Source organism: Mya arenaria, chromosome 10, assembly GCF_026914265.1.
Source record: "Mya arenaria isolate MELC-2E11 chromosome 10, ASM2691426v1".
Lineage (NCBI taxonomy): Eukaryota > Metazoa > Mollusca > Bivalvia > Myida > Myidae > Mya > Mya arenaria.
The window spans coordinates 5,073,601-5,087,500 of NC_069131.1; positions in this window are offsets into that span (position 1 = coordinate 5,073,601).

Consider the following 13,900-nt stretch of genomic DNA (forward strand, 5'->3'; position numbering starts at 1 on the left):
TTGACTTTTTTCGGTTTCTTGTTTTGGTTTCTGTATCAACCTTTCCCCAAGCTACTCTAATTCTATAATGTATCTCTCTGCTTCTCTCAATATTTCACAATCTTTTTCCACCACATTATCCGCACTTTTCGCGTCGCTATCACCCATCAAATCTAACAATTTACCCATTTGGGTTTCCACCTTTTCACTGTAGCATTTCAACAGTTTGGAACATTTATCTCCCAATGCTATATTTATTTCTCTTTCTTCCTCCAGGCCTTCACCTGATATCAACCTTTGAGCTGTTTCAATTTCTTTGCTCAAGGTATTCACATATCGGGTGTGCACCGCATTTATAGTTGACAGATTGGACATATTTAACCCTTTTTAATATATTCACAGAACAATGCACAGAAAACACAGTTATTTATACACTTCACAAGTACCGCAGAGAATTCACGGTTACTTTAAACTTTCACAAGTACCGCACAGAATTCACGGTTACTTTAAACTTTCACAAGTACCGCAGAATTCACTGTTACTTTAAAGGTCCTTAGGTCACTGGTTCATATCCGGCTCGCGGGACCAAACAATGTGGCGACGTCTTATCATCCGCCACATCGGAGTTTACTTTTCCTCAGGATTGATTATAATAATATTATAATCAATCCAAATTATCCGAACTTGGGTGAGAATTACACACACAACGCAATGAGATTATATAATCTAAATTTTAATAGCACTTTATCTTACTATCCATCATAGTCAACAATCTAAGTATTAGCTCCCTACTGAACACATGTCAACGGCTTATATAGTACAAAAGCACGTGACTTGGTCTCGTGTAAATGTTGAAACGTGGGTAAATCGTGACGTCGCCGTCGGTGCACAAACACCGACGGCAACGTCACATTCACCGTCGTAACAAGCAATACACCGTTCAAATTAAACGATTTAAATTACTAGATTTAGAATAAGGATAAGTTAACTATGCTATACTAATACGTTTTCAGTACAATATTAACACAGTATAGTTAACATTTAAATAAACAAACTGTAATCGTGCTATTCACGACATTGTTTAAATCAAACTCGGTATGTTTTACATTAGGATTTTTTATAAAAGACACTTTGCTGAAACTTAATACATACAGTATTAGTAGTAATGAGGGATTAAATTATTTATCCCTCCTGTGAAGCTCAGAATTATTTCCAAGCTATTAGCACAAAAAGAGAAGAAGCCTTGTATCAGAAGATGTAAAAAGAGACGAGGAAGAAAGAGGACCGGATGTTTTTATTGGAGTGAATTTTCGAGAGAGGATTAATTACACCATTTTTCGCAATGACCACAATATATGTACACCGCTTTACACACGGGAATTCGTAGAAGGGCTATCATGAATTATAACTTAAACGAATCACTTGCAAAGGAATCATAGTAACATGCGAACATATCGTCGAAATACTTCTTATTATGGAACAAACGTAACAAATAAGGAGTCACTGCGGCATAAGCTAATGCGACAACATGTCATTACACTTAGGCGTAAAAAAAATTTTGTGTGTTTCCGGTTACCCGGCCGTGTCTGTTCCGCGCCCGCCGACCGTAATTTTTTTATCCTACCCAAATATTCCTCTATGTCGTCAGACGCTTTAAACGTGTATTTTATTCATCCCGGAAAAATCGATAGAGCGTCTGAGCGCACTGAGTAGGAGTAAGCAGGCGACAGATATTGGCGTCTGCCGATTAACTCAGCGTCTCATCTGTATGCAATCTGTTTGAAATTCAGAGTGTGTATTTTATCTCTGCTAGTGACTCAAATATAAAATTAAATGTTTCGCTTTTAATGATAATAATTCCGATATAACGATGATAATTTTGAGGTATGTCAATATGGTTATAAGCGGAGTTAACTGACAGAGGGTTCCCGCTGGCGATCGCCATTGTCGCCATTTGCGACAAAATCGCAAAAGTGGCGACAACTTTTCAAATTTGGCGAATTTATGGCGACAACGATTTTTTTCTAAAATATTTTCTTAAAATGACGTAAGTGGTGACCATGCGGCCTGCATGATAATCGATTCTGTCACTGTCATAAATCAAGCGCATCTGCTGGTGCGACAACAAAAATTAATCCGATAATTAGGGCAAGCAGTCACGGCCCAGTCAACACCTCGCTAATTATTGCAGAATTTTATTGCTTTCACGGATAAACAATGACATCCTTTCACTGTTATGTCTCTTAATAGCAAACAATTTTAATATTTAGCTCAACAGCCTTGTTGTTGCGTAATTATCGTGTTAGTTTTAAATATGCAAATCATAGAATTTTATGTTGTCGGAAAGTCACGTGATATGCAAATTTCGTAATGACGTTTACGCGCTAAAAATAGACTTGCTTTCGGTTTTGTCGCAATTTGTAATATTGCTATAAATGCAGCATTCTAAGAGTTCAAAAAGTGTCAAAAAGATTAACAGAAATCAAATAAATAGGATTAAACCCCATTTGATAAGGCTTCTAATATGTTGGCTGGAGTAAAGAGTAGGTAGACAAATTTCTATTAGGAAAGTTATGGCCCTAGTTTGACAATGTATACTTCTTTGAGTTTCCATTTATTTTGCAGAAAGCTGCATTGTTTTTTAAATGTATGAAAGCAACACATACCCTTTTTGTTTGAATTAATAACATATACTTGTGTTGGAATTGTGAAGTGTGAAATACTGTGCACAGCCTTATCAAGTAACTGGAGTTAGGGCTAATTATATCTTTGACAAAGCTGCATGAAAGCTAAATGTATATTTTACTGACTCTACATTTAATCCTTTAATAATAATATTTAACATTAAAAACACAATACAAAACATTCATAATTGGCATTTTATTTTTTCCCATAAAATTCCAATTAATTATTATGAATGTTTTGTATTTAATAATATGGGAAATGGAGCATTTGCTCCTCAGGAGCAAATGCTCAGTTTTCGATAATATTTGCAAGAGTGATCAAAATTAGAATACAATGCATTTTTGTTTAAATGTAGCATACATGGAGTCAAGGGTTAATGGATAAAATAAGCCTTTCTGATTTCACAGTGTTGGTTTATTGATAGTAATAAAGAAACAAAGAAATAAAAATACAAGTTGTTTGTTTTTAATATTGATCTTTTAGCAAGAAAAATGACAGGATAATAGTACTAATTTGGTGTTTCCACAGACGTCCTAACAGAAACTGACAAACATAAACATGTGCAGCATCTTGTTTCCTTTGGTTTGCTGTAATTGGTTGTATGGGTCTTCATTTAAATATTGTACATGTATGGTCCTGAAAGTGCACCAATTAAATTATTATAATGTTATAAAATATTCAAAACATCGAAAAATGGCATCTTTAATGGCATCATATAGTAGTTGTCAAAGATACCAAATATGTGACGGTATAAAAAAAAAAAAAAAAAAAAAAAAAAAAAAAAAAAAAAGCCTGCCTACCGTCCCTATTTTTTTTTTCATGTAACCTGAAACACACATATTTTTTTTTTGGCCTTAGAAGTACATCATGTAATCTTTATATTGGCTGCAGAGCGATTAATAAGTAAATTACTGTTTACACTATATCGAACTAAGTCGAAGAGATGACTGTCTGATATATAAATTAATTTTAAGATTACTTCAAGTGCAATTTCAACATACCATTAAAGTCTTAACATATATCTTTAGTACAAAACCGATGGACAAATTGTAATAATTTTAAAATGATGTACAAAATAGTATTCAGCTTACCACCGCACAGACAAAATCCGAAGGAAAATAATAATACTATTTTCAAAAAAAACTGTTTGAGCCTTTATCTCCATTCTTCAGCTTAAAACTTCGTATAATTCATATGTCCACAAAATTAAATTCAAACCAGGAAGTTCACTACAGCGTAGTTTAACACTAGTGATGAGGATGGTAATTCATTTCTTCTAAATACTGGTTTGGTTAACGATACGCTTTAGTGATATTTACAATAATTTAAAGTTTTTGCAGCTACAATGTGATCTTGTATTACAAATATAAACAGACAAATCTATATTTTTGACATGATGCGTTGAAAATTAATTAGTGAAATGGCTTGTTCTATGAGTTTTGTGCAAGGCTCTAATCCTGAAACGTCTGATTTGGGGCAGCTACGGCAGATGTTTACTTTCATGTGCAGCATCGGATGGTTAAACATCTAAATGCTCCCGGTTTAATATGTCGGCCAGCTCCATACAAAAACAGCAATGTAGCGTGTCAAAACATAGCCACTGTTACGGAAGCAATTAAGGGGGGGAGGGGTCAGCAACGCATGGGCCAACAGTGGATACCCTGACGTTCTCAGCAACGTTAAAACTAAAACTTTCAAAAATCAGTATGTGACTAATAGCATTTCAAATTCAATAATGAGGCTCAACCCTACTGTCCCCGAGCCACCCACAACAAGGCTTGTTACATGCAAAGACTGTGAATTGAAGAAGGGCGCCCAGGAAATATTCAGCATACATTTCTCCGGAACTAATTAGCCGCAAATAGTGACTGTTGACGAACACGCGGCACAACGCGAAGATATTATAAAACAAAGGGAAGGGCAGGTACAGTGCGCGATCAAGTCATGAAAGTTGGTTAAAAGCCCGGGAATAGAACAAATTTTGAATATAAATGTAGTGCATGGCGGCGAGGGTATGTTATCTGCTCTACTTAATTTCATTCTGGCACAGGAGAAGTAGCCTGCTAATTGGAAAGCCAGTTTACTAATCCCGCTTTACAGGTAAAATTAAATTTAAAACCCAACCGCGTATCGATAGACCTGTCTCCTTATTGCCATATTTCAGTTCAATAATGGAAATGGTCTGTATAACTTTCATCGGCATTATTTGATTTAAACCAATATCAGGGCTTTCAGATAAAATAAAGATTTTCCACTGCTGCATTGAACCTGCATGAGACAATGCATCATTGATATATTAGAAGCAATCGCAATCATAAAATCCGTCATACATCGAGGAATGTTGTTAACTGTATATAACCGTCTATAAACTGGACCATAGTAACCTAGAGTGCTCGGTCCTTTTAACCATGGGAGTTAATTCCTCCTTTGAAGATGGTATTTTACCTGTATCATTATCTTCCTTGCAACTTGCAATGCATGGTTGAATTAGTGTGTCACTACAGCACTGAGTGGAAAATTGGCAATTATGGTTAAAAGATGCAAAATGAACCGCCAGTTGGTAGTTTATATTGCGACACATTTCTCGAGCAGACACCTTACGCAAAACACCAGGGCAATACTCGAATATTAGATACAATATTAATAGAATAATGCAGTATTAACCAAAGTTGTAAGAAAGCAAAATAAGCATTTTTTGTTTGTTATCACAAGGCTTCATCTTAATGGCACAATCCATGTATTTCTTGAAGGAAACAATTATGACAATAGCCTCATATGACATCGAACTGTTAAATAATATATCTGACCATGCATTTTTAATATCGATGAGCGTTAACATTTTTTGTCCAAACCATACAAGGTGTTCACATAAGAGCGATAGTTGAATTGATATACTTTATTTTCGAATGTTGTTATTGTAGCAAAATGTTATTCCCAAATTCACTGTTGTCACTACATATAACTTAACCAGATATATGTAAACTTCTGTGTATGTGTTGGTGGCCGAAATGTTTGCTCCCTACGTCATTTCATATCAACTGCCGTCAACGTCAACATCCCCTGTCAGCGTCATTTGTGTTTACTGTGCCAGTTTTGATTTAAGTCCCGTCGCCGTTGTTTGTACTTAAGTATTGTTACTCTTGTAATCGTCATTATTACCTTGTTAACTAGTACTGACTACTGACTACCCTCCTGTCGCTGTCAGTTGATATCCCGCCAATTAAACATTGAAATAACAGTCAATCTACGCACTGCCCATGTTTCCACCGTGGTATTGTATAAGTTGAGAACGAATATTATAAACGTATCAGCAACTCCCCAATATAGCCTACCATCACCTTGACATAATGGAAGCTATTCTTCATAGTAAATAAATGTAATAACAAAAACCCGCAAAATGAATTATTTTCACAGGGAAATATATCACCAATATATGCATTCGTAAATTACGAAGCTAGTCTACGTTTTACGAATTTTAAAAAACTCATTGGTTGATTTAGGTTTTAAAACTCTTCGATATAAATGTCTCGCTTAAACAAAGGTTTTGGCAATATAAATTTACAGATGGGAACACTTTTATGATTTATACCTCAACAAACTTTTTAAATATATTATTTATCAGATGAAAAACTATATCATTTAAAAGTTTAACACTTAAATGCAATACAAATATTCATAGTGTACTCGTTTAAGCTAAGATATGTGCAGTTGACTGTAGCATAGACTTTGTTTCACCTGTACCAGCCTGACTTCCTGGTTCGTGGAATTTTAAAGATATCTGATTTGCCTTTTTAATCTATAAATTTCATCCATTTAACGGCGGTTGTTTCGTTTAAATTGTATTTGACTACTGATGTTTGTAAGTCTTCTGGCAGACGTTTTCTGTTCTTATTCTAAATTGTTATACTGTATAATTCGTAATGGAGTGAATATAAAAATGTAAATTTATACCTTTACACCGTTTCGGTGTAAAATAACAGGTTAGCAATTAAAAATAATATATACACTGTTGAATATAAGGATATGCCAACGTTAATAAGTCACTCTATATGACCTAAAAACTGGTTAAAACAAAAAGCTGTTGAACATACTGATATGAAAACAGTTTTTGATGAACAAGATTTTTTCGGTTTCATATATATCCAAACCCATTGGTATACAAATTATTTTAATGCTTGACCCTCACGATTAAAAAAGAATGCTGTTATAGTATAAAAACATATTTTAAAGTCTTTCAACACATCTATTATTTTTTATACTAATAAGTCGGATCTAATATTTCGTACAACGCCTAGAAAACATTATATTCAAAGAGTATCTCTCTGAAGTCAGCGAACACTATATCATTAGAAGCACTGGGTTGATATATACTAGATAATTCTTGCAAGCATGTACATGTACAGCTTCAATACATTGCATACATTTCAGTCCCCATAACTCGGCTCCATACAGAAAAAAGAGACTATGGTTTGTATTATACAAAGCATGAATTATATAACACAAATGCTAAAACTAGTTTTTTTATTTGCAATCATATCGATTCTTAAAGATGATATTCAGTGTATATTTACGACGAGACTCATATCGGAATAAGTTCTAAGAGTTTTTTAATTTGTCTTAGTGTAAATAGTGTCTTTGCGGCTTCGACGTTTGATCATTTGTTTCATTTCAAGAAAAGCAGAGTAATATTTTGCATTAAAAAGACTGAATGTAATACCGTTCCGATCTTAGTTATACGTACGTTCTTTTAGACACAATTACTTTGATGACACGATACAATTGATAATTTGACGTTGTAGTTTACATGGATACCAGCATAATGCAGTTAAAACATAACCAAACATAGCGCTTATATAATAAGCAAATGTTTGTATAAATGTACCCCGCTGAAAACATACTACAAACACGTGTGCTCTATCAAGAATTTGTTTATGAACATTTTCATGTTTTATGAACATTTCCCCCGATATTCTTGTAGTAGGCCCTCTCATCACTGTAATACACTCTGTTGTCTTCACCTTCGATGGTCAGCTCGGATCTTGGCTCCGACTCGGGAATTTCGTACTCGGCTGTAACGAAAATGATTTTGATTGTTAACTAAACATCGAACACAAATTAGTGTGGAAGGATGAAAGTATAAAAAATACTTGCAATCTCATTCATTTTTGTATTGTTCTCTGAATGTGTTAAATAATTATTTAAATAGCAAGTACTACAGCGTATTTTGATAACATTGCTGGGGAACTTTTATCTTCACATATGACTATTATTTTGTTGTCCAAAACAATTTTGAATACTCTCTGTACCATGTTAAACTGAAAGATGCATGCGCCAATTATGCACTTTAAAATCGCTATTGTATTTGGAAACGTTAAATACAAATGATATCCTGTTATCTGTGGCATTCGAAGGTAATGCTTTAAAATGAACCAGGAAACTCAACTGTAGTCACAGTTAGCATTGCTTTTGATAAAAGTTCAAATAATAAGGAATAACATGTTGTCACTGAAATTCTTACTTTAATGTTTTACCAGTACACTGACAGTAAAACAAAAAAATAAATAAACATGGATCAAAATGTGTATACTCGTGCTCGCAACTGCCAATGTTGTGTAGGGTTCATCTTGGCTTCTTCCTGGTGATATATCCTCATACGTCTTCTTGCTCTCCTTCCTGTATGGAAAATGAGCAGGAAGACGTTTAATCTATCAATAGATTGGGCTTATTCGCTCTCATTTGATTATATTAAAAAACGATGTAATACAGAAAAAGGGCAAAATACCAGTTTAACACTTCTAATTACCAAACAGCTTATAATGGAAACCTTCGGCAATATGATGAATTTGTTCTTAAGTACTGAAGATTTAATTAGTCTAAAAACAAAACAATGTTGACGAATTCCGCCGCAATTAAGGCATGTGTTTATATTCTAATAACCACCTTGCATAATTCCCAAGTAGTGAAGTCAATACATTTACTGACTCCAGAACCAGAGGTAACGAGTTCAACGATTTACCTTCTCTCTATTTGAATTTTTCAAATCTGTATCTTTATATCATAAACAAATATTGATTCTTCACCGTTGTACCTAAACATAATTTTGAAATTATTAGAAACAAGAATTTAATAATAACAATGGTAAAATAAACATGATGAAATCACAGCGCTGAAGTTCATTATTACGATAAAAATAACATAGTGTAATTCTTTATCGCTTCTACGTTATCTTTTCATGAGGAAATATATACCAAATAATCCCTTGTTTCTTCAATACCAGGACAACCACCACTAGGGCAACGACAGCAAACACGCCAGGAACACCACCAACCGCTCAACCGATCACAGAACCAGAGCCCGGGACTTCTTTTGCCCCATCAGTGTGTTGGATACGGCCGTCTAAAACTCATGATGAAATATTAATTTATCTAGAATTATGAGACGTTGTATTAACCTTTTTTTGGCACAATGTAATTTACGGCTGTTGCAATGGTTAAATAATGTTTGCTCATTTCAAGTACTGATTTATACAAAGATACGTACTTGAATGTGAATCAATATTAAATAATAAATCGGTTATAAAACGACCAATGCTGTGTTGGAAACTTGATATGGATGATATGTGTTTTCCTGTTTTGAATAATCTCCATATTCCGAATAGAAATTTTCTATAGCAAATGAACATGAAACCACATTGCAGTATTGGGTTTCGTATTTTAACACGCGTAAAGGCGACTTATAGAATACCACAATGTACGACAACTGCATTCTGTTGCGTGTAAATGAGAACCGCTATAATAGATACATGTAATATACTTTGGCTAACATCATGTGAGGATCATTGTCACATTATTAGTTTGTCAACACGAAAATAAATCAACGCATGTTTTCTTTATTAGCATTTGAATAAGAAAATCGAATTGAGTTCCGTATTCTGTATTTGAAGCTTGATGTGCTTAACAGCACGGTATTACCCAAGTATCGCTGAAAAGGACAATTATTTGTGCAGACAATCGGTGTAGATTAATATTGCATAGTCATTTTGTCAAATATTGATGCATGTTTAAGCACTCTAAACACTGAGCATTACTTTAATAGATAATGCATACTTACAAAATTTATGTGATGATTATTGCTGCATAATTATTGTCAAAAAGTTAAAGAAAAAAAAGAAAAAAAAGGAAAGTTCACCGTTTATATTCATAGTTCGCGTATTGAATAAGGAATGAATAACCAAACCCTTATTCCGTTTTCGGAGTTCGCTGCGTAAAGTAAGCACTTTAAGAACTATACAACGCTTGGATAGAAAATGCCTTTGAGCAAACCATTTGTGTAGCCCAATCTTGTGTAGTTCTGTAGTAAACAAATAGGAGATTGAAATCATGAATGTCCATCATTTATGTCCATTATTCGCCTTTGAATAAAGAATAAGGTTGTACGAGTAGTTCTATATTCCTATTTGGTCTTTTGCTATATTCATTCTTTTGGATAAATGGCCTATCTGTGTGTTTAAAAAAGAGGTTTTACGTTGTTGTTGTTTTTCAATTATTCCTTATTCACTTTAAAAGTCTTTTAACTCTTATCAGAAATGCGAATTACTGTTATTATTAAGTTTTTTCGTTCTTAATTTCTAATTCTACTAGTTGTTTACTGTAATTACTATTTTTGAAAATGTTGGCTAAATGCGTGTTTAAACATAAACCAGTAATCACGTACAATCTAAAGGAAACAACCGTTATTAAACGAATGCAATTCATCTTTTTTAAAGCAAAACTAGAAAACTATTGATGAAACAAGAAGTCGGAATAGATTATTTCTTTAAGGCAACTTGAAACTCTTTAAAATGACTTAAACCAGGAAATCAGGCTGAAACAGGTGAAACATATCCTACGCCACAGACAACTGCACAACGCTGATTTAAGACTAGTAAGATATCGAATTTATAGCATCTGATACATATTATAAGTTATTTTGAGCTATAAAGTATTACGGGGATGTCATTTAAAACCATTCCATGATTTCATTTTCAAATTTAAACCGCCGATACGTTCTTTTAAGCGCGAAATCCATATCCAAGAGTTTGAACCGTACACTTCGAAACTGTTACAAATTAGTTTGCTGCCCAATGCCTTTCATCAAGCAATGCGTTTTAAAACTTGTTAAACTCGCAATGCACTAATGCATATATTCGTATTAAGTGCCCGTGTAAATAAAAACTGTATTTTTTTGCGGGGTGGGGGGGGTGTTATTAGGTACGCCTTAAATTATTTTGACGGATAGCTTCCATTGAACGAATATATGGAATACTGTTACCAAAAATGGCGTCTATATCAATATGTCCATTTTATTCTAGTTTTATATTTCATCAAAGTATTAACAATACACCATTATCGTCGTACACGGGATTAGAACCGATCCAAGGTACACGATTGACAACTATTAGGACACTGGTTAACTCCGTATGAAATACAAAAAAATTGATAATTAACAAAATTATGTGTGTTTCCAACACTGCATCCAACATTCAAAATACGTACACCTTGAGTAAGAATACAATTTATGTAATAGTCAATACATTACATTTTCCTTTTGTATGCTTTTCAATCAAATACCATGTTTTATCACTGTGTTATTTTCCGTTCAGTGGAATTTGCAGTTTTGATATCTGTATTTTCGATATATTGCAGGTTATTTTTTTAAACAAATATTTGGAGCTTGTACCTGGTTTGCATCGTTTGCCTAAGTATCCTTCAGCGCAACCTCCAAGACATGATCCTTCTAGATCACATATTGTTCCTGAATTATTTCGGCATCCTTTAGAACATTCCTGATCACATGTTGTTCCAAAGTATCCATCTCTGCATCCGTTTACACAAACACCACCCTCTCGTTTACATTCGTTACCAAGACAAAACGGACTACATGTTTCATTACAAAACACCCCAAATACTGAGTTATTGTTACAGCTATTACAAGCACCTGAGTATCTATCACATTTAGACAAAAAAAAACAATTATGACTGCACGTTAAATTGCAGTAGCTACCAAAAGCAGATAACGAAGACCATTTGTAACATACACCTTTGATATTGCACATTTTATCTGTACACTCGTCGTTGCAAGATAAATGGCAGATTTGTACATACTTAAATTCTTTGCAAAGGGTTCAAGTGGATTTGGACTCACATGATACACAGTTTGCATTGCAGATCTCACATAATCCATCAATCTGACGACATTTATTACTTTCACAAAATGGTCCGTGATACCCACGATTACATGAATAACATGTATGTGAAGAATTATCACAGGTACCATTACAGTTTCTTGGGCATGCTTCATTCAAACAGTGGCCTTGAGGTTGATCGCACCCGAACGTGCAGTTGCATTAAAATTCACATTGGTGACCATAATACCCTGACAAACACGACTGACAATTCCCTTGAATGCCACACATATCATGGCAAGTAGACGAGCACGTGTGCTTACATGAACTTCCATATTTACCGGTTACACATGAAGTGCACACGTTTTTATTGCAAGACGAACAGTCTGTTCCACAATGGAGACACATTCCGGTCACAATATCACATTCTACGTTGCTATCGCATTGACAATAGAATTGACACAAACTACCAAACTTTCCTGTTTCACACGATGAGCATGACGTGACATTTATACAATCGGCGCAATGATTACCACATTGTGAGCGACACGATGCCCCAAAATAACCTTATTTATATACACAATTACCATTTTCTCCAAAGCAAATGGAAGGAACGCAATTGTCTGAACATTGTCCATCGCATTTATTTCCGTAATAGGTCGTTAGACAAGGACAAGAACCGTTAGTAGTATTGCATTTTCTATCAACAAACCCTTCTGCACATTTTAATTGACAGTTTTCACCCCAAAAACCGTCTTTGCAGGAGTTACAAATTACCTAATTAGAACATGTTTTGCAGTTTGGATAAGAACAAGGTTGACAATTAAACTGGATTGGATAGAAGCCGTCTCGGCAGTTACGACATGATCCAGAGGACACACTGGTGTCACAGTCAGTGCAGTTGGAATCGCATTGGGTACCTTAAGATAATATAAATTATATGTATGACTTAGACAAGTCGAAACAACAATAATTGCCACATTGTGAGCGACACGCTGCTCCAAAATATCCTTGTTTACTTACACAATTACCAGTATCACCAAAGCAAGTGGAAGGTACGCAATTGTCTGAACATTGTCCATCGCATTTAGTTCCGTAATAGTTCGTTAGACAAGAACAAAAACCGTTAGTAGTATTGCATTTTCTTTCAACACACCCTACTGCACAATCTGCTTCACAGGTTTCACCCCAAAAACCGTCTTCGCATAAGTCACAATATAACGAATTAGAACACGTTTTGCAATTTGGATAAGTGCAAGGTTGACAATTAAACTGGATTGGATAGAAACCGTCTCGGCAGTTACGACATGATCCAGAGGAATCACTGGTGTCACAGTCAGTGCAGTTGGAATCGCATTGGGTACCTTGATATAATATAGAATATAAGTATGACTTATACAAGTTTCAGCGATATCAACCTTATATACTTAGGGAAAATAAAAATAACAATCAAATAAGGTTAAATGACTTTTCATTTTATTAATTGGCTAATTAGTTCCCGGAAAGAGATTAACTTTTGTATGAGTGTTACAGAATGCCTGGAAATGAGAGAGTAATAGTTACGTAGTACCTAAAGGAGAGATACAGCATGAGTTCAAGTCATTGTGCTTTCGAATCTTGTAAAACACATTTCGATTGATTTCAAAGATTCATTGATCTATCACGTGCAGCAATATGTTTATTCCAATGGTATACATTTTTTCACTAGTAACCCATAGTTTTCCAGAAAACCCACCAAGAAAAGTACGGTTTATGCTTTTTTGATTTTAAGAACAAAGTGAATGTGAATGAGTGTGCCCTGTTTAATCAGATGTGTTATTGCTGTGTCTTAGTCATACAATACGTGTGCAGAAAACAAAAGTAGTTAAAAAGTAACTATAACAGCATCTTCGAAAATTCAAAACAATATATGTTAACCGGAATATATTTTTGTTAGGAATGACAAAAATGCATATCTTTTTGAAATCAACATTTTTGTTTTGATAAAGAAATTTTGAATGGTATATTTCTTTGGTGTTATATCCAATGGCATTCACTGTATCTTGCTACGATATAAAACAAACAACTTAATGA